Raw genomic sequence first — 21,387 nt, 5'->3', positions numbered from 1 at the left:
TCTAAACGGTTCGTGTCTCCAGTCAGCGCTGATCCATAATTTACTAAAGTTACTAACTTTCTGACATGAGTGACAGCCCCTCCGACTAGAAATAGACTAATAACCTGAAGTATATGCTGTAACTAAAACAGTTCACTGAACTGAGACTGACAGAACCGATGTGAAGTGAACTCCGGTCCATCCGTCTCTCTGGCAGCAGCTCGTGCCTCGTAGACCTCGTTAAACCACGCCCCCTCCGCTCATATCAAATGCAAAGATGTCAGCCAATCACAACAGTGGGCATTTTTACTGAAGTCTCACAGCAGACACGCCTCTTGTAACAGGGCCTTCAGCCACAGGGCAAACAGCAGTATAGAAAAAAATGCCTTTTATTTCTAAATTATGATATTTTATGATGTAAAAATCATACTAACAATATAAGTACACCTCAGGAAACATTAAAAAATAATAGAAAAATGCCATGCCATGGGACCTTTAATGCTAATCTGAAAACGGTGAATTTTCATAACGTTGTCTGATTTGTGCTTTTGATAGCCAATGTAACAGTTAAGTATCAAAGTACAGTGTACAGTGTAGATACTTCAAATGCATCCAGAGTTTATTTAAGTAGTTAAAGAGTTTTGACATGGAACATTGTATATATGTTTAAATGGCTAGGCAGAATGTCAAACGTGAGTATTGAGTGCTATAACGTCATGTACACAGTCATCTAAATGTGAACCTGATGAAAACAGAACCTGATGGAAAAACTGTATGTGAGTAATTCTGTATTTACATGTACATTGTGGTTTTTCTTCTGAACGAGATGTTTCATGTTAAACAGTTATCAGTATGTAAAAATGTTGAAATAATTGCATTAATCAAAAACAATATACAGACTGAGAATTTGAAGCAGCAGCTCCGTGTGTCTCGTCTTTATTGAGTTTGATTTCTCCCCTCATCAGGCCGTGAGGCAGTGTTGGGGAAAGTTACTTTAAAAAGTAATGCATTACAATATTGCGTTACTCCCTTAAAAAGTAACTAATTGAGTTACTTAGTTACTTTTTAAGAAAAGTAATGCGTTACGTTACTTTTGCGTTACTTTTTCTCACCTGGGATAGGCTTGCTTTTTTATTTTGTTTTTTAATAGCAAAAAAAGTCATTTTTTGTGCAAATGTAAAGACCTCTTCATACCAAAATTTAAATAATAGGCCTCAGGCTGAGGTGAAAATGTGCTGCCATTCTGGATAATGGAAGAATAGGACGCAGGAGAAAAAAGTTTTACCAATAAAAACAACAATCTAGTAATTTTTGCTCATGGCTTTACTGAATCATCAAAGGTCAGCAGCAAGACATTAGTCAATAAAGGTAGATTAAATGCATAAAAATATTAGTTTTATTTAACATTTATAAATTTGTGGTTTGCATAGTATTCTGATTTTGCATTTGACTGATTTTATTAATTTTGAGGAGTACAGAATCTTCATTGTGCAAGTGAGATGAATAAATGCTCACATTTAGTCTAGAACTACAATAACACATTTACACACAACACCTCTGCACTTACTCTCATTTTTCTCAACATGGGGCAGGAGAGCTGTCAGTCAAATAAATGTGAAAAAGTAACTTGCGTTACTTTTTTGAAAAAGTAACTCTGATATTTTGTTGTAAATTTGAAAAGTAATGCGTTACTTTACTAGTTACTTGAAAAAGTAATATTATTACGTAACTCAAGTTACTTGTAATGCGTTATCCCCAACACTGCCGTGAGGGCACTACAATAGCACAGCATAAGTTAGAGATAAATAATGATATAGATATAGATTAGGTTATATATAGGCTAGATAGATATACTAATGGAATAGATCAAAATGGAGGCTCCACGTAAGAGATGCCGTACATCTGTGGTGTGGGAGCATTTCCATTTGGAAACACCAAATAAAGTGAAAGGTGTGTATTGTGATAGGCAGCTAGCCTACTGCAACAATACATCATGATGCGCCATGACGGTAGGTTACCCTTGCTTTCTGGAATAGCCCCCAGACCAGGTTAGGTTCACAGAGTAAGTTACCCTGGTAACTGAGTTTATTATTAAACTTTTAAATTAGTTATTAGTAGTGAGAAGTACTTCATTCAGACACAAAAAAATGAAGTGACTGCATTGAGTTATTGCTTAAATATATACTGTATTTCTTACTCTCAATGTGAACTGTATTGTTAACTTACCATTGTGATATTAAATGTACTTCAATAATACATTCAACTCTGAATTTGGCCATCTTTTTAATAGATTTTTTCTTAGGTAAATTTCTATGCACGTCTATAATTTTAGACAACAGTCTGTGAACGGGACTTTTATTTTGGTATATAAGTGTGACGTCATAAGGCTGCGTCGTGCTCCTGCATCTGTGGTGCTTCGGCTGGAGAAAGGTTTGTGTTTTAAGCATTTAAAGCATAGACAGTAAAAGAAAGTTACTGGACAGAGCGACTCCATAGACTTCAACAGAGATAATTGAAGTCAGATAGAAGCATAACTTCCTGATGGCTGATGTACTGCGCAGCCTCAGACTGAGCTTGACCACGTAGATGTGACGTGTTCAGCCTGTCCAACAGTGGAAAGTCTTCTAGTAGTTGTGCAAAGTGAAATCTGAATCACCGAATCTGGCAGAGACAGAGAGAGTGAGCAGGAGCAACTTTTGATGAATGAAGCAGGATCTGCAACATCTCTATCTGCATTTATGCCTCCACGTCCCCCCGATTGCCTCATAGACAGTAAAAGATTGCCTATGAGCTTCTCCTCGGGTCTATACGGTCATTTGCTCAACAGCGCGACGGAGTCGCGTGGTTATGACGCAATCGTTAGCCTATATTTTACAAAAACAGCTTCAACGGGGCGATAGTGTTAGATACAAGGTAATGGAGCCTTTTATACATTGTCGTGTTTGTTTAGAAATAAACAATGGAAAAATGGGAGTCTTTAAACGCCTCAGATGTAAAGATATTCACTGTCAAAGTGAGGCCAAAATGAATGGGAGTCAATGGGATGCTAACAGCAGGTGATGGCTTGGTTAGCAATGGCCGCGCCTATGGAAGGTATGGTTTCCGGGGGCTGGATTGAGGCCCGGTATACTTCGGCTGTCCGCGTTCGTGCACCGTCCGCATGACGTAATTTTCGTCATTCGGAGGGCTCGGGGCCGGCCGCACACCCCGTCCGCGCGCAGCCCAAATTTCGAGACCGCGCCAACAGTCCACGTGCAACAGCGCATGCGCCAGCAGTACAGAAGAGTCCACTAGGTGGCAATACGCACAGTATTGAGCACAGTGTTCAGCCGTCGAAGAAGAGTGTGCAAAGACCGGTTTAAAAACAACACGCTTGAAAAAAAAGAGAGTTTTTGATTCTTCAGTGTTTCTTCCAAACTATGTTGCAATGGTGGATGCACTACAGTTCTTCTCCGATCATGCCCAGCGAATGTCCCGTTGATGACAGGACTCAGTGCTGCCCTCCGATGTCTGGTAGAGCATAGAAATAAAATGTACTGTGCATGTGTCGAACGCGATCATCCGCGCGCATCGGTTGTGTATTATACTTTGAAAGACGTGCGGACAGGGCTGCGCGCGTGACGCATCCGGGTGCGGAAAGTGAAGTATACCCGGGCCTTTACCCCCTTGATTTAAAGTGTTTAAAGCTACGCAGAATGAATGATATATTATTAAATGTGACACTGCATTGATTTATCTAACATTTATCAGCGTTGTGTGAGTAAATTAACACAGTGAAACTCATGAGTAACAGAAGCAGCGTCTCATTTCGCTCTTTATTGTGAATCAGTTCAAACTTTAATTCAGTCTCTGACGAGTGGCGAGAGAACCGGAACTTTCGACTCTGAGTCATTTGAACCGATTGATTCTAAACAAATGATTCAGTGATTCGAAGCGCTCTGTTTCTTTTTCTGTCTCGATTTCTACAAATCATTAAATAGCTAAACTAATATATTAAGGGTCTGTATAATTTGCATTCTAATTTGTTGTGTTAGTTTTGAGTGTTTTTGTTTAATCAGAGCACATTTATCAAGCCTCTGAGAATTACTCACAAGAACACTGCTAAGAATTGACTTAGTGTAAAAGAAATCTTGGCTCAAAGCTGTGCATAAAAGTTAGTTATCAAGCATCTCAGTCATATTTTAAGTGAAGTGTAGGACTAAATCTTAAGTGTCAGTCTTGGAGATGATTTACGACACTTTGCTGTGCCACAAACAGGATTTTGGATGAAGACATCGGGTCAATGCACAGATGAATTATCGCTTCATGACGCCGTCAACTTTACTTGATTTATTCATGCAGAGTCACAAGTCAAATTTACTTCTATTGGATGTCAAACATTTACAAGTGAATTTTTTTTATATATTTAGATTTTACTTAATATTCTAGAGTTCTCTTTTTTTAATTATTCGCAAAAGATGCATGTTTTTTCCTGTTTTATTTACTTAGCCATAAATCATTCTTTAATATTTCACATTTAATATACATTTGTATTGGTTAAACCACTTTTAATGTACTATAAGCACACTAACTTTCAAGCCATTTCAGTGCTTAATTGCATAAAAAAATGAGTGTTTTTACTATTTATCAGTTATTTAATAAACTAGGTCTATGACCTTCCTGAAACATATCAGCTCCAGTTTATTTAGTGGCCACCGAATAGTAGCTTTGTGGGTTTTTTTTTATTAATTAATCATCATACATTAATTTTAATTAATTAATTTTATTAATTAAACCACCTGTTCAGTACGAAGAAAACAAAAAATTTGCAGCAGCAAAAAGGACAAGACAATAGGAACTGTACAAAGCTTTAATCAAACAAGAACACATTCAGAACTAGAACATCGAACAACAACACATCAAGTGGAAAACAATTCCCCCACCAAACTATTCTGAGGGGAATTTATCGGGGACACACGCCCCCGAGGTTTATCCCCATGGCCGGCATCTTCCGGCGCCGCTTCACCGGCCCCTCCTGGAAAGAATGAGAATGCCAAAGAGTCAGTGAACACCCCTACACATCACGAACGGTTAAACCGACCCAAAAGAAAATAAACTTACCGAAGCGGACTCTCTTGACTCTGGGCCTTCGTGCGTGCGTGGAGGGTGATGGGCTGGCTGCCCCTCAGAGGTGACGGGGCACTTCCGGGTCGACGCTGCTTTGGGCAGTGGGGGGCTGGTCTGGGGGCCCTTGCCGTTCGGTTCCCCTTAGGTCCCGGCACGGGGCTTGCCTGCTTCCTCCTCCTCCGACAGGAGTCTGACAGGAGTCTGTCCATGACCTGGGCTGATCTCCTCCTCAACTGGAGGTAGTGGCGGGTCACGTCTCTGGAGGCACTGCTCAGCGTGTCCAACTGCCCGTTGAGCTCCGCCACCTGATCCAGGAGCTTTCGGCAGCGAGGGTTATGGCAGGCCCGCTTCTCCTCCAGGTCACGAGACTCATCCAGATCCCGGGTCGAGGCCATAGGTAAGCCCAGTTCACTCGCCCGCAGCTCGACGAGGTTGTGCAGGATCTTTCTCCTCTTCAGAGCCTGCACGATCCTTTGCCGGGCCGCCACAATCATCTTCTTGTGGCCCTTCAGGTGGCGGTCCATGCTTGAGGTGGACCAGCTTGCATTCGTCCGTGTTCTTGACCCCATGGGTCACCCTCAGGTGCTGGTTCAGCTGAGAGTAGCCACGGAAGCACAGCGGGCAGTCATGAAAAGGCATTACAGATGAAAAAATGTGTATGTAGCATGAGTATGTAGTTACAGCGATGTTGTTTTTAAAATATATATTTTTAATGATGAATAATCTACACAAGCAGGCTTTAATGTACAAGTTATTTTGATTAAGATGTGCTGATAATTTAAAATCTTACTGATTAAACGTCTTACCTTTTAAAAGTGCATCACAAACGGTCTGTTCTGCTGTAACTCTGCTGTAACTATGGCGCGGCTGCTACTTCCGGGAACTATTGAGAGTCTCCACGAGCCGCCATTGCTGTAAAAAAAAACGTTCCATTGGAGTCTATGGAGTTGTCGCAACTCTCTCTCTCTATGGCTCTGGACTAGGCCAATCACCAGCAAGATGACATAAACGTCATTAAACAATAACTATAACTTGTTTATGGTTGCCATGGCAACTCTCAACGGCCACCATACTTAACGAGATCAGGCAATATAGTACCTACTGTTTTAGAGCTCGTTAAGTAAGTACTTATTGAAAATGAGGACCTACTCAATGAGTATGCGGTTTCGAACGCAGCCAATGTATGCTCTTAAAATGATGGCTGCCAGTGCTCAGTGTACTTTAAAAAGTCTGCTTCCAACTGTGTCTGCAGTTTTAGCCCTTTATGAATCCAAAATTCCAACAGCAAAAAGCATCATTGCGTTGCTTAAACCCAATGAGAAACAACCTTCTCACAGCAAAACAATGCAGTTTTTAAAGCTGTTCATTCGATCACTTGACAAAGAAAAACTGCATACATTTCTGCGCTTTACCACTGGGGCTGATGTTATCTGTGTTTCACACATTGATGTTGAGTTTACAGATCTCAGGGGTTTACAAAGGTATCCAGTTGCACATACATGTGGTCCGCTGTTGCAGATACCCTGCACTTACAGTAGCCTACTCTGAATTTCGAAGAGAGTTTGGGAGTGTCTTAGATGCCAACTACTTGAAAATGGATCTGTTATAAAGCTGACAATAGCTTGTAATGTAAATTATGTGCATGTCCAGCTAAACTCTATTTTGAAAATGTTCTCCATGTTTGGCAGTGGTAAAACAATCAGGATTCTTTTCTTATACTCTGTTCATTTGTTTTCTGGGACAAACTAGGACATCATAGGTCTTATAAGACATTTCAGTTAAAAAAATATATATATTGTCATACATTTCTGTTTAATATGGTCTGTTGAATACCAGTTATGTTCTTATAAGGCAGTTCTAGAATTTACTTGAACCACAAATAGAAATGGTCTACCTGCAATACTTTTAATTTTGTGTTATGACCTAATATCAGTACCTCTTGGTACACATTCTCAATAAAACAGTCCCTGACTGAATGGAAAAGTGTTCAGTTTCAGTGCATGTTTATATTAAATAAATTCTAAAGTAGACTATCCTTAAAGCAGTCTTTTATTTGATAATGTGTGCATTATACATTGACAAGTCTATAAGTAAAGACTTTAGAACAAAAGTGATTGAAAATCTACAGTATTATGTCCAAGTGTTGTTTTACAATGTACTCAAAAACAACTTATGGTAACACTTTAGAATAATTCTCATTAGTTAACATTAGTTAATGTATTAACTAACATTATTAATTCATGTTAACTAATGTAGTTAACTAATGACCATTATTCTAAAGTGTTACCGGCAAATTACAACATGCTTAGTATTTCTTGCCTAAGCCTGATGTACAGGGCTCTGCCACTCTCTGCATCTTCTGGGACACTGAGATGAAGTTCGTCCATTATCATACAACAAAATTCAAAAACTGTGTCATCACATTAACATTTATCTTTAATTTTCTCACTTGATTGTACTGTTTTGTGTTTTTTTGTTAATCTGGTCTACAGATCGTTGTTCATAGTGTTCTCTTTTGCCTTTTTAAAATAAAAAAATATTTAGAAAATTACAAATTGTGTGGGTGTTTAGGTCTTAATTGTCTGATAGCCCACAGACCAGATGTAAAATGTAAAATATGAGACGCTGATCTGGGCCACCCGTCATGGCATTAATAACTGTACTGGGCCAGATCTGTCTCTGATCTGTAATTCCAACCGGTTCCGGTATTGGGCCGGTGGAAAGAATGAGCCCGGGGCCAAATGCTAATGAAGACCAAATACATTTTGCTGTCTGGGTCAGTAATAATATTTAAATTTCACTCATTAAAACTTTTTGTTTGATGAAAATTTTACATCTGTGTCCTATCACAAGCTACTACTCTGTCTACTGTCAGCGTTTCCAAGAAACAAAACATGTTTTATATACAGTATATACATATATATATATGGAAAAGGAACCCTGTCCACAACATTGAAAACCCTTTTTAAAAAGTTTGGACACCTCTGGCCTATTGCTACACGTGATTGGCAAGCGGTTTGCCAGAATATACCCTGATCGACGCACCCAAAGTGTTATCCGTGTCCAACTATCATTTCTGTATGTCAGTGTGAGAGGGCTTCGCTTCCCTGCGGAGACGGAGAGCAGCAGCAGCAGCAGCAGCAGTAGTGTGTTCAAGCCCTCACCACAGCTGCTGCTCTCCGTCTCCTCTGGGAATCCTCACTGCTCCCCCCGAAGGAAACCCCTGCAGAGACTACAGGACATCACCTCTGATAATCGCTGAACTGAACTCACTCACTCACTCACTCAGCGGCTCTTATAAGCTCTGCCTGCCTGTGACGTCATGAGTAGAACAAAATGTATAATATTTGTCTGTGTGTGTTCCAGATATTCTTTTTGTTGTGGGGACCAAATATCAAATGTAAAACCTGCATTTTTTCACATTGTGATAAGAAACTATCGGTCCCCATGAAGAAAATACATTATAAATCATAATAAATTATATTTTTTGAAAGTGTTGCTAGTGTCCTGAATAAACTTTGAAGACTTTGATTTCATCTCTTGTGTGAGTGTTTCATTCTCTTCCCATGATATGTCAGAGAGTGTGTACATGCGTGCGTGTGTGTGTGTGTGTGTGTGTGTGTAATCACGCTGAGAGCAGGTTAATGGTCACTCAAGATTTCCCTTTACTGGGCCCGGTAGACTACAGACAAAATTGGGACAAACAAGAGCAAAAGCTGGTTCTAGTGCAGTTCATCAGCGTTGTATGAGAGTCAGCAGAGAGAGATGTAAGCTCTGCTGAATATACATTATAAGGGGGTCGTGAACATATAGTGGACAAAAACTCAAAATAAAGCTTTTGATTTACTTCAGTAATGTCAGACCGTTTGCTTCATGATGATGAATTGTTTTATTGGAACAATGTTTCTGTTTTATTGTGTTAGGCATTTTGGTTTGTGTAATTGATACAATAAAGAAAAAAATGCATGAAAAGGGGGCAACTTAGCATTAAATAATTACAAATTATTCCTACTCGCAGCACATTCAAACTAAACAAACCAACCTTAATCTTTTTTTAATTAATTTTTTATTACAGAATTCAATTTACAAAAATTCAGCCATCACAGTCCGTGAACAAAGATTATACATCAAATAATTACAATAACATAATATAAAAAACAAGTATGAAATTAATAAATGAACACCCCTTACGAAGCTTCGAATCAATCCGACACCCGTCTCTACGGCGACACCTAGTGGTCGCTTCCATGTGTTGATCTGAAATAACCTTTACAATGACCCATGTAAAAAAAAAATTACATCTCTACATGATCTTGTTTTTTAACCTGTAGCCTCCTCATTGTGGATAACTATAGGGTTTTTTTGGTCATTATAAATGATTCATGATTGATAAAAATGATTAATCAAAATAAATAAAGCCACAATGTGTCACATTTGTAACATAACATTTTTATTCAAAAATATTATTTGCTCTGCTATTGAAGGAATTTGCCGACTTCTTTTTTTTACATATCATTTCTCCAGCCTTTTAAAAAAAAACTCACAGGGACACTTGCTGGCATGCACAAATATATTTTAGCAAGTAACTTACATACAAATGAGGGAAAATGACTGCTATCACAAAATATCTCTCCTCTCACAAAAACCCACGAGGTGAAGATGGATTAACTTCAACTTTATAGTAAACCTAATTTACTGTGGGGAATTAGGTTCATTTAGCCATAGTCACGTGTCATGGGTGTTTCGAATCACAGTTCGGAGCAGTGTTTCATCTGCGCTTCAGGATCTCCACAAAGCGCCGAAACGTTAGTTTCGCATCAGCCATCCCTAGTGTTCACTGCCTTGTTGTGTTTGTTAGTTTGGACTGCCTGCCTGTGTTTTGACCTTGCCTGAACTCTTGACTATGATTGTGGATTACCCTTTCAATAAAGCTGCATTTGGATCCTCGACCTGTGTCTCTCAGAGCAGTTACAAAAGCAAAGAAATAACTCCAACTTCCAGCCATTTTGCTCGAGACCTTACAAATGCCCCTTCTGCCATTTCAATATACATATTATCTATTTCCTTTTTTTATTTTTGTATTATTGTTCTTCTTCCTCTAAAAAACTATCCTTAGTCATTTAAATGTTTAATTTATCCATAATACTTATTTTATATTTTTATATATATACAATTACTTTACTTCGTTTAATTGCTATTTCTAATTGGAATTGTCTAATTTGAAAACCAAGATTATCCATCTACCATCATTTAAAGTCACTGATTCAATTATATCTCCTTTAAAATGATTAAGTAGAATGGCGACACCTGCTGATTGTTGAGAGGCAAGACAGAAATAATATATATCACCCCACTGTGCTTTCCAAAACTTCACATCATTGCCTACCGAATGAGTGTCTTGTAAAAAAAAAAAAAAAAAAAATATATATATATATATATATATATATCTCAAAGCAGCATTTTTTCATCTACTGAATAAAAAGATTGATTTCCTTTTGGTGCTATCACGAATACCCCTGACATTCAAAGATATTATTTTTAAGGAACTAAAATGGAAGCCTGTCATAATGAAAGGAAAGAAAAAAATTTAACTGGATGTCTGTTAAAGTTATAGGAACTAGTTAAAGAAAAAAAAAACTAATTCAATTAACTCCTAAAATTCTTATTTTAAAGGTGCCCTAGATTGAAACCTTGGTATAGTTGAATAACAAGAGTTCAGAACATGGAAATCACATACTGTGAGTCTCAAACACCATTGCTTCCTCCTTCATATGTAAACCTCGTTTGTGAAAAACACCACAGAAAAATAGGCGAATCTCAACATAACACAGACTGTTACGCAACAGTCGGGATCATTAATATGTACACCCCCCACATTAGCATATACTGGCAACTGCTACAGCAACCGGCAAGGGTTTAGTGACAAGGTTACACTGGGAATCAGGCTTAGAGTCACAAACAAATCGCTTTAACATAGTTTGTTTCACTAAGTTTCTCTTTCACAGAGTACGGACCTGTGAACTTTGCATGGAGGGATTCATATTTACACCATTAATATTTCCTAATTTAACAATAGGCCTATTATTCATGAAAATAGTAAGCAGTAAACTGCCGAATTTCAATGTTCTCATTACTCTGCATTTTACAAATATCTGGGGCGCGAAGATACAATATAATTTGCGATTTACGCAAAATTTATGCGACAATGCATTTTTTTAGGGATGGTGTCATGACACCATTTTATAGGTAAAAGGCCAATTGGCCGGAAACAGGCTGGAGACAGCAAAGTGTGCACTTTTTTTAATGCATATTCACTTTGTTGATAACAAAACTGTGGAAAAAGTGGACGGAAACTTAGCTACAGTCTCTATGTGATGATATCTAGGAGAAAGAGGCTCTATGTGTTGGGATTTATCTGACTTCTGTGAGACAGCTAGCAGACGGTCAGTTAAGCCAGTCCATCTGCTTCCTGACCTGGACCCCAGTTAGTCAAGGTTCAACTCTAAGACTATGTGCCAGATTACTAGATAGAAGAGCTGCACCATCCCAGGAGGGATGAATACCATCTCTTTTTAACAGGTCAGGTCTGCCCCAAAAACTGCTTTTCCAATTGTCTATGAACCCTGTTATTCTGCGGACACCATTTCAACAACCAGCCATTGAGTGAGGAGAGTCTGATAAGTATTTCATCACTCCGGCGAACAGGAAGCAGGCCAGAGCAAATTTAAGAGTCTGACATCATACTTGCTAATTTACACACTTCTTTAAATGTTAATTTTAGTGATCTCCAAACATCATTAGTGCCGATGTTGTAAACTTCCATCCATTTAGCCCAAAAACCGGATGCTAACGGCTTGGTCAAAAGGGATTCTGCGTGTAAGCCTTTTCAGTTCTCTTAATTTATTGATATCTCATTTTAAATCTGACTCCATTAATAATTTTATCTGACTCCAATTCTAAGTGACTCCATAAAGTGTGCTACATTTAGAGTTTATCAGCTGATTAATTTAGATCGTTGATTTTCTTTGTATCTTCCTAGTTTTCATATTCGTTCATCGAGAGACCCAATATCGCAGAGAAACAAGACGCGTCCGGACCGCGCGCTCACGGGCACAAAACGGTTACTTCTGTAATTAGTCAGAGGATGCAGAGTGAATATTTTACCTTTAAGTGGTTGCACAAGCTCACTCAACAAAAAGTGTAATTTTAGTAATACCGTAAAACTTCAAATAATAGCCCGGGCTTCTATTTACCCAAATCACCGAACTGCACCGGCTTGTATTTGAAACAGGCGTCTATAAGAGACAGGCCTTTAATTTAGTGTTGAGATGTTCAAGCATGACGGTAGGAGGTTACCACATTATATTACGTTTTATTTATAATTAATTTGAATGTGTTTAACAAATCATTTAATGTAAGAAATGTATTAGATTATTGGCAGCACAAAAAACGAAACGATGTGACAGCAATGGGCAGAACAATATAAGTTACCGCTAAAATCCATTGAGCGTATGAACTTGTTGCCCGAAACACATCAAAAAGAAAGAATGAAGGCTATCCTGTAAAACAACTGCAATCATGTGATAGAAAATTACTCTATTCATTACTATCATCATCCCCGCGATTCTCAATTACAAGTTCATGGGCGAATTCCTCCTCCTCGTCGCTCTCCTCCACTTCTCCAGCCTCCGCTAACTTTGCCTGCCTTGCTCGCACTAACAGCTCCAGCCCAGATGCGCACGGCTCTCCCTCTTTAAAACAATGGATAAGGTGATCCTCGCTTCCATCAGAAGCTACTGTCAGGCCACATACCTAAGGATAACATCCCGAAGTTAATGAAATATATCTCCTCCTTCTCCCTCACACACACAAACACACGTGCACGTCTGCGCGCAAGCATTAAAGGAATTTTTCAGCCGCTCCGTATCCAGCTTTACCCACGCTTGAAATTTGACAACTGTCAGCTTAAATGTCAAATTATACTTTTCTCCATGGTGGTATTGAGAGAATTAAGAAAAACTGAAGACTGAAAGTTCGTTAACCTCTTTGTTATGTTGCAACCTGGTCTCACAGAATTCCGTGAAATGAACACGGCCCCTTAACTCAAAATCTGTGGCAGTTTCACGGAATCGCCGAAAATTCCGTGATTTGCCCACGGAAGTGATGCCTATGTAAGTCAATGACAGCAGCATCCGTGGTCCACACACGGGCTGTTACAACACCTGCGCTCCCCCAATTGACGTCGTTTTATAATTTGGAAAGTTATCGCTTTAAATATTTTACTTTAACTACTTTAAATATTTAGCTTTAAAGTGATTTTAGCTTGATATTGCATTGTTCTGTCGTCGTTTGATCGCTAGGATAACTTCTGGTCACCCTGATTTCCATGACGAGACCACGGAATATTCAACGGTCGCCACAGATTGTTTCACATTCACTGGACGATATTGCTACACTTTCAGTAGGCAATTCAAGTTCTCTGTGTTTGCGATGCATTAGCCTCATTAAACTGTGAACATCTTATCTCCCCTGATCAGTTTGTATAGCCTTTTGCCTATTGACAAATTCTGTGATGGCACCACGGATTATTCCGTGACGGGACCACGGATAACCGGATCACTAGAGGCAGACTTGATCAATCAAACTCCCCATCCATCATTTTAGTGTAAATAATATTTGGACTAATTTAGTATTTTTTTATTTTTACTGAATTGACAGATAGTCATATACAGACAACAAAAACAAAAAACGATAAAGTTGTTAATTAATGTTAAATCGGACAGTCTGTTGTCATGACGGCGACACACTTCCTTGCGCGCATCTGAGAATTTGGCGGTTTTTCCAGTCATTGCTTGGATCCCCTCTACAAATCGGTATGTATCTCAGACCTGCGTATTTACTATCTATAAATGTTGAGTTATAGGTTTTGATGCGTTTAAAATGGTTGGTATTGTTGATTGCTAAATATTTGACAAGATATTGTGTCTGTAAATAGTTGTTTTCCTCTAAAAAAAAAGTATGAATTTTTACATTACAAAATTTTAAAAGACGTTTTCTCAAAATGAGTTTTTTGTCATTCTCTCAGCCTATGTAGCACCTATGTAGTTACACCAAACTTTCTGGTTAACACCTAGCAGTATTCTGAAGATATTTTCAAAGGGATTTGTAAATCATGACGGATTTATGTGACATTTTAATCAAAAAAATATTGCGATTTTTTTATTTTATTTTGTTTTTCAGTATATTTTTGAATTTCCTAAGTAATGAAAGCATATAGGCCCTATCCTGAAACCCATCTGAAATTATTTTTTTATCTTGTGTGTAAACAAAATGAAAAAAACATTTTTTGGTTTTATCATATGTTCAGATTTATGTTACTGAAATTATATGCAAAATTGCGCATATTTAATGAGATAATGCCTACTTTGCATAATTAAACATACAAATTTCTAAAACTTGTAATACATTGTTTTTATATACTTGTGTAAGTAATCAACTGAGGAAGTTTCATGGTGATATCTATTATTTTAAAATTTTACCCTATTCACCTGCAGTGTCTCGCATAAATGTAGACATTATATTTTTTCTCTAATGATGTTTTCTTGTCTGTTCTACAGATTATTTGCTGTTCTCCATATCTCTATATATATTTATACATAGAAAACAAAGGCACTTTTAAGAGCCACTCTTTCAATCTCTCTCTCTCTCTCTGACTCTGTTTTTCTCTAGTTATCCCCCCCCCCCCCCCCCTCTCACACACACACACACACACACACACACACACACATACATCTTCATATCTGTATTGTGTGTCTATTATTGTCTGTATTTTTGTACTGTGTCTGTGCACCATGTCGGAAAACCACTCAAGAGTCTTTGAAGATCCCAGTGAGGTCAGGGGCCATATGGCTGCTGAAATAAGCAAGGCCCTTTTCCGTGAGGCCAGGGTGAGAAATTTTGATAACTTTACACCCATGTCTATGAAAATCACTATTGGTATTACATTATATTACATTGTTTGTTTTTTATAGTTGATGTTGAGGTATGATGTTCTTTACATTTTATGCACATTGGAGTAGTGTAGTATTTTATAATAATTTGTTGTTTTTGTTTTGTGTTTTTTATTGTTACTTGCTTTGGAAAAAGCATCCATCAAACATAACCATAAGTTAGTTTGACATTCTATCAGAAAACATTAGTATTTTATTTTCATATAGGCTGCAATCGCAATGGAAAGCCATGTCCCTCAAAAAAGAAAGAGGACTAAGAGAAAGAAAGCAGTCGCAAGCGTGGCGGCCACAAGTCACAGACGTAAGAAACGTCAAAAAGCAGAACGCCGTGCATTAGGTTTGTTGTTTCTAGCACTGTTGTTGTAGTTTAATAACGATAATTATCTAAATGTTGGTGAGTGAAAAGATGGTTTGAGCTCACTGAGCCAGATGTATGATTGAATTTTGTGAATTTTCGGGACTAAAATATATGATGCTTTAAGACCCTGATAGAATAGATAAACAAATGTATTGGCCTTTACAGCTTCCGATGTTCAATTGAACACAGTGTCTGAGGAAGTCCCTCAGATAGAAGAAGAGCTGACTGCAAGTCTTGGTGAGTATGTCTATTTTATCACTATGACTACATTTCCTATTCCTCCATATAAACAACTTTTCTAATGACCTTGCTAAACTTTTCCTTGATTCATTGTTGTTGATGTCTCACACTTCTTCTCCACCTAACATTAAAAGTGGTTTGTGTTTGTATTTTGTTGTTGTAGACATGAATGTGAAATTCAGATTTTTGACAATTCAGCACTTTTTTCAGTGCTTTTGCAGAGGAGTTAATTCTTGCCTAGTTTGGGAAGTGATAGACACTCCAACTCTTCATTTCAAACTGGTCTATTATCGGAAGCATATTACATGATTTGTGATAACATTGTGATACAATGGTTCGTGATACCATGAGCAAGTCCATATACAGTACATTAAACCAACATTGAATGGACACTGTAGTGTGTGGCTTGGTCAAAGTTGGATTTTAAGTCATAATTATTTTTGTACCATTCCGTATTAAGTAATTTTTATCTATTGTGCCTTCACTCAATCGAAGGGTTGTTTAACAGTTATTTATATATTTTCATTTATTTTCAGAAACACGTCTTCAAGAGTTGAGGGACACTCTGGACTCAGTTGAGGTTAATGTGGCAGCAGAAAAAACAGAATGGGCACAGCGGCAGCTACACGCTGGTACAAGGGCAAAAGCAGCAAGGCCAGTGCTGCTCGATGCTAAACTGTCCGCTGAAAGAGATGTCCATGAAAAATGCCACAGGTGTGGCACTGGAGAGGCAGTAATTAGGTGCCTGGATTGTGTGCCACTGGACATGGAATTTCTATGTGGAGGATGCGACTTGGAGGCTTACAAAAAGAATGTGTTCCACGGCAGGGAGGCACTATTCCATGGCTACCTGGAGCCTATTCCCCCACAAAGGCTGTGGTGATGGGTGAAAATGGTCAGCCTCACTTTTGTGAGCAGGGTATGTATTTATTATCAATTTCTGTTGACTAGTAAAGAGTTATTACACACATATTCTTGGTTGATAGACTTTGTCAGTGGAAAAGGTTTAAACTCTTAATTTGAATCACTCTTTGACTGAAGAAAATGTTTTTGTTTGTCTTTGACTATGAAACGTGCTATTAGTAAGAAAACAGTGATAATGGCATGGTAGAGTTGTCTATTTTGTAGATGTTGGTTTTGAATCACTAGTATGACAAGTATAGATACACCTTCTCGATTGAGGAAAAATGTAACAACCTCTTTGCATTGCAGTATGTCAGTTGCCATTGCCTGCACGTAGGGCAATATGTGAGTGCACCCAAGAGATTGAGGTCACCTCTGGCAAGCATATTTCTGTGGTCACCATGAATGGTAACTTTGGAAAGTCCTGCTTTTTGTTTTGTTGTACCGCAGAAGTTAACAATTGCAATCAAGGCAAAGCTTTTCTCTTGAGAAATATACCAATTACCAAATGTTAATGCCATATCAAATACTACAATGAATGTATAATGGTCAGTTGAGTTGGAAAAAGTTGATTCTGTGAAACACATGTTTAATGTGTCTCTTTTTTTCACAGGACGATATGATTTCTGTTTGCCTCGTAAAGTTTGTCCTACCTGTCTTGTGGAATGGACCCCAGGGGTGAAAGAGCTCCTTAGGTACCGTTACTGGCCAAGCACAACAAGCTGCCAGACACTATATAGTTTTGATGTCTTCGAAGCTTATGCTCACATTAAAGTATCGGCTCCTTCGATGTCAAGGCATGCCTTTTTAAAGCTACTGGAGCACCGTTCTGTTCAGGCTGGAAGGGTAAATCTGCTTGAATCATTGTAACACATAATCATATTACTGTATCTGTAATATTGTAATATTTATTTTCTGTAAACCCTAATAATTATTTTTATGTCATAGCCGGGGAATGTCTGTGCAGACACGTTCCAGAAAAGCTTTTTCGAATATTGTTTTTGCAAGCACACAGAAGAGGTGATGTGTGAAGTAAATGATTTTTATTGTCCAGCATGTCACCCAGACATGTTGGCAGTGTGTTGTGATGGCAATCGCAAACATTATCGCTTCAAAAAATCAGGGGGGTATGTTAATATTACACAGGCATTAATGTCAATATCAAAACCACAACATTGTCATAGAAATAGTTGCATGTAGAGTAATAAATGTTTGGTCAGTTAAAAGTGCATTTTTTTTGTGATCAATTTTAATGGACAGGAATGAGGAACCCTCTTTGTACAAGGGGTTATTTCTTACCAAAGATGAGGAGGTATCAGCCTTTCTTAACAATGTCAGAGGCAGCAGCACGACAAGAGTATGTCTAATATTGAATATTAAGACAGTATATCTACTGCTTATGTTTGTGTGTCTTTTGTTTTTTCTATTTGTTAAGACGAGTGATATCTGACTTAACAGGCAGATAACAGTGGAACATGTGGCGTTTCAAGGTTCAGGGCGAGTAAGGAGACGTCAAAAAAATCATCGTCCAAAATAGATGAAGAGGGGATACAAGTGGCAGTCTGCAGGTATGTGGATAGATCAGAAGTGTGCAATTGTACAGATACCACTTGTCACACGCTATGGAAACTCATTTTTGGATAAATGTATCAGAGTCATGTTTAATTTCCTTATGGGAAGTAAAGTAAATTCCCTTAACAGATTTTTTCCCCAAGAAGATTGTTTTAAAGCTCAGTTAGTCACATATGTACAGATTGATGGGGAAATGTGTGTGTGTGTGGGGGGGGGGGTGTGTGTGTGTGTGTGTGTGTGTGTGTGTGTGTGTGTGTGTGTGTGTGTGTGTGTGTGTGTGTTAAGCTTTGAAAAGAGGGTTTTGATTAGCTTTGTTTTCCACAGGTCTTCTTGTGTAATTTGATCATTAACCATATTGTCCTCTTATGTATCAGACACGGAATATTGCTGCGAGGACTGAACCACTACCGTGGCGAGGTCTTCGCCTACCCAATGTTTTTACAGAGGGAATTGTTAGAGAGGGCCAATGTCACTTTCTTCTGCATGGATGTTGTTTGCAGGTAATTTTTCTCTGTCATATTAAAACTCACCTTACTGTACATTAAATGACAAGTGCCTGATTTTTTTCAGTCGTTTTATATTGATGGCCAGGCAAAGTGTTGGTTAATGCCTACTTATTCTGTGCTTCTTTTTAGGTACTGGCCATACCTAAGCAAAGTGACTGAAGAATCATCAGATCTTCAACCGCTGATGGAAATGAGGCCATTTCTCAGTGTGATGCATGCCAAAGCTCATACAGCAAAATGCGAGGTACCTCAAATTACTGAAATTCAGATGCAACAGTAGCCAGAAGGCAGCTAATGCGAAGTCGAGCAATTATTGTTTTTTATTATTTTAATGTGGTATTAGTGGCAATATACTAAATTGTAAGTCTGTGATTATGATATCTTGTGTAGTATATTATGCAGATAAAATATGACATTTAATGTGAAAGCGATTTTAATGTGCACATAATCCATGCACTCTAAAAAAAAAAAGGTTCTATATGGCACCAAAAATGGTTCTTGGCTCGTAATCATAGGGAAACCTTTTTAAGTGCTATATAGCACCAATTTTGGTGCTTCAGTGGTTCTTCAGCGGTTCTTCAGTGGTTCTTCAGCGGTTCTTCAGAGGTTCTTCACCGGTTCTTTGACTAAGGTGCTATATAGCACCGCTAACTATGGTGCTGTATAGCACCGCTTAGTGTGATTGCATAGCATTAGATTTTTAAAGTTATGGTATGAAATTAATCCAACACTATGTTGCAGGTGAGATGGGGCGGCAGGAATCAGGATGGAGCAGGGAACACTGTTGGGGAGGAAGTCGAGCAAGTATGTTATTACCGACATTATTGTAACTATGTAGATATAAGAGACTTCACTGATACATTTATGTGAGAGACAAGCAGAGTGTGAAGGATGAAGTACATCAGGGTATAAAACAAAGATCTATGCTTGCTCGAATGACCATCAGAGCATGATCTCTTCTGGAAATTCAATCTCTGCATTTAACCTATCTGTGAATTAGAGAGGTACACACACAGCACACAGTGAGGTGACACACACTAACTCAGAGCAGTGGGCAATCAGCTGCTGCGGCGCCCGAGGAGCAGTGAAGGGTTTGGTGCCTTGCTCAAGGGCACCTTAGCCGTGGATGTGGAAGGGACAGCAATGTTCAACAACTTTCCCCACCCACTTTCACTTTCCACACAACCACTTTCCTCCTGGTCGGCATTCGAACAAGTAACATGCCCAAGGCCCTAACCAGTAGGCCATGGTTGACTTTCCAACCCACCAGTAGGACCCCATTTGACACACCAGCCTGGTGACAGTGCCCAATCATCAAGTTTCAATGATTCATCAAGATTCTATGAAAATGCAGGATGTCACAGCTCTGGCATGCCATAGTGAGGTTTTAAAATGTAGACCCAATTGGCAAGATCCAGCGTTGCTCCCAACTTTGAAAAATTGGGCTCGATCTTTCCAAATTTGTCTATGGCTATGGCTGAAAGGGTGTGGTTGTTTTAGTTTCCATGGCATTCTAAGGTGTATAGCTAGTTGACAAGAAGATATTAGTTAAGCAATAAGTATGGCTACATGTTCACATACATAAGTTTTTATTTATTTGTTGTTGTTTTTTTGTTAATGTAATATAGGAATACATTAATTTCTGTATTGTTTTATCTAGGTAAACAGCTTTCTCTCCAGGGCAGCTCTTGTCACAAAGTACATGACAAAGGCAGGTTGGTATGACACATTACAAACCATACGCTATGATGAGGTATTTCTGACTTCTAAAATGTCATTTTTCCTGTTCTCCTTGCACTAAAGTAATTGTTGTGTTAGGTTGTGTCTAACTGCAATGGTCTTTCGTGGGTAAATTGATCCAATCACGCATGCAGATTTATTTTTTTAATCAGGGAGAGAGAATATGCTCACTCAACAGGCCATGGGGTGGAACAGAAAAAAGACGGAGAACCTTCACAAAGTCTTGGCCCGCAGATACATCAAAGTAAGGACATTGGACCCACTGGTCCTCTTGCCTGACACAACATACATTTTAACAACATACAGCAGAGCTGGAGTCCATCCATTTGTAATAAGCTCATTCATCCATTGATTTATTAACTGTAGATGAAGGAATTTCTTGATCCCGGTATTGGCTGAAAGCTTGCATGATATTTTTTTTATTTTTGTGTTATTTAAAGATCTCCGAGAGGGCAAAGCTGGAAGCTGCCAGCTTCAGTGATTTCCGCCAGAAGAATGACATCACTGAACAAACTGCACAGCAGTGGGTGTGTGATGTTCAGCAGTGGGCAGTCACAGGTAAATCATGCATAGCGCTCAGACTTTTCACAAATACAACTGTTAATTACTTTGTTCAAATATGAACTACATAAGGTGATCATACATTTTTAAATGAAACAATCGCTTAATTGTGTTACCTATTTAGAGCCTGGGAGCACAACAGAACAGGGAGCAACAGAAGATCTCAGGGCTGAGATAGAGAGCATCATAGTGGCCCTGCTACGCAAGAAGCAGGACCTCTAGCGTCAACATGGTTGGTTGACGGATATTCAAATGGTACATTGCATTTACATTGCAATGATTTTCTTATTTCACTTTGCAGATAGCAACCAGACAAGGCAAAGAAAAAGAAGAAAAATAAGAGAATTAAAAAAAAAACTGAAACAAAAGAGCCTGCTGTACAATGCTATTGCAGAGGATACAATTGACGAGG

General features: G+C 38.6%; 1 long non-coding RNA gene across 1 annotated transcript; it reads left to right on the top strand.

The window, feature by feature from the left end:
- Nucleotides 1-20,572: 20,572 nt before the first annotated feature.
- On the top strand, nt 20,573-21,132 carry LOC307126765. The gene is made up of 3 exons (XR_013816536.1): nt 20,573-20,658; nt 20,855-20,972; nt 21,100-21,132. It is a non-coding gene; the product is annotated as an uncharacterized lncRNA (long non-coding RNA).
- Nucleotides 21,133-21,387: the final 255 nt, after the last annotated feature.

The sequence above is a fragment of the Gobio gobio genome, assembly GCF_949357685.1.
Source record: "Gobio gobio genome assembly, chromosome: 5".
Taxonomy (NCBI): Eukaryota; Metazoa; Chordata; class Actinopteri; order Cypriniformes; family Gobionidae; genus Gobio; species Gobio gobio.
This window is presented reverse-complemented; position numbering and strand designations above follow the sequence as displayed.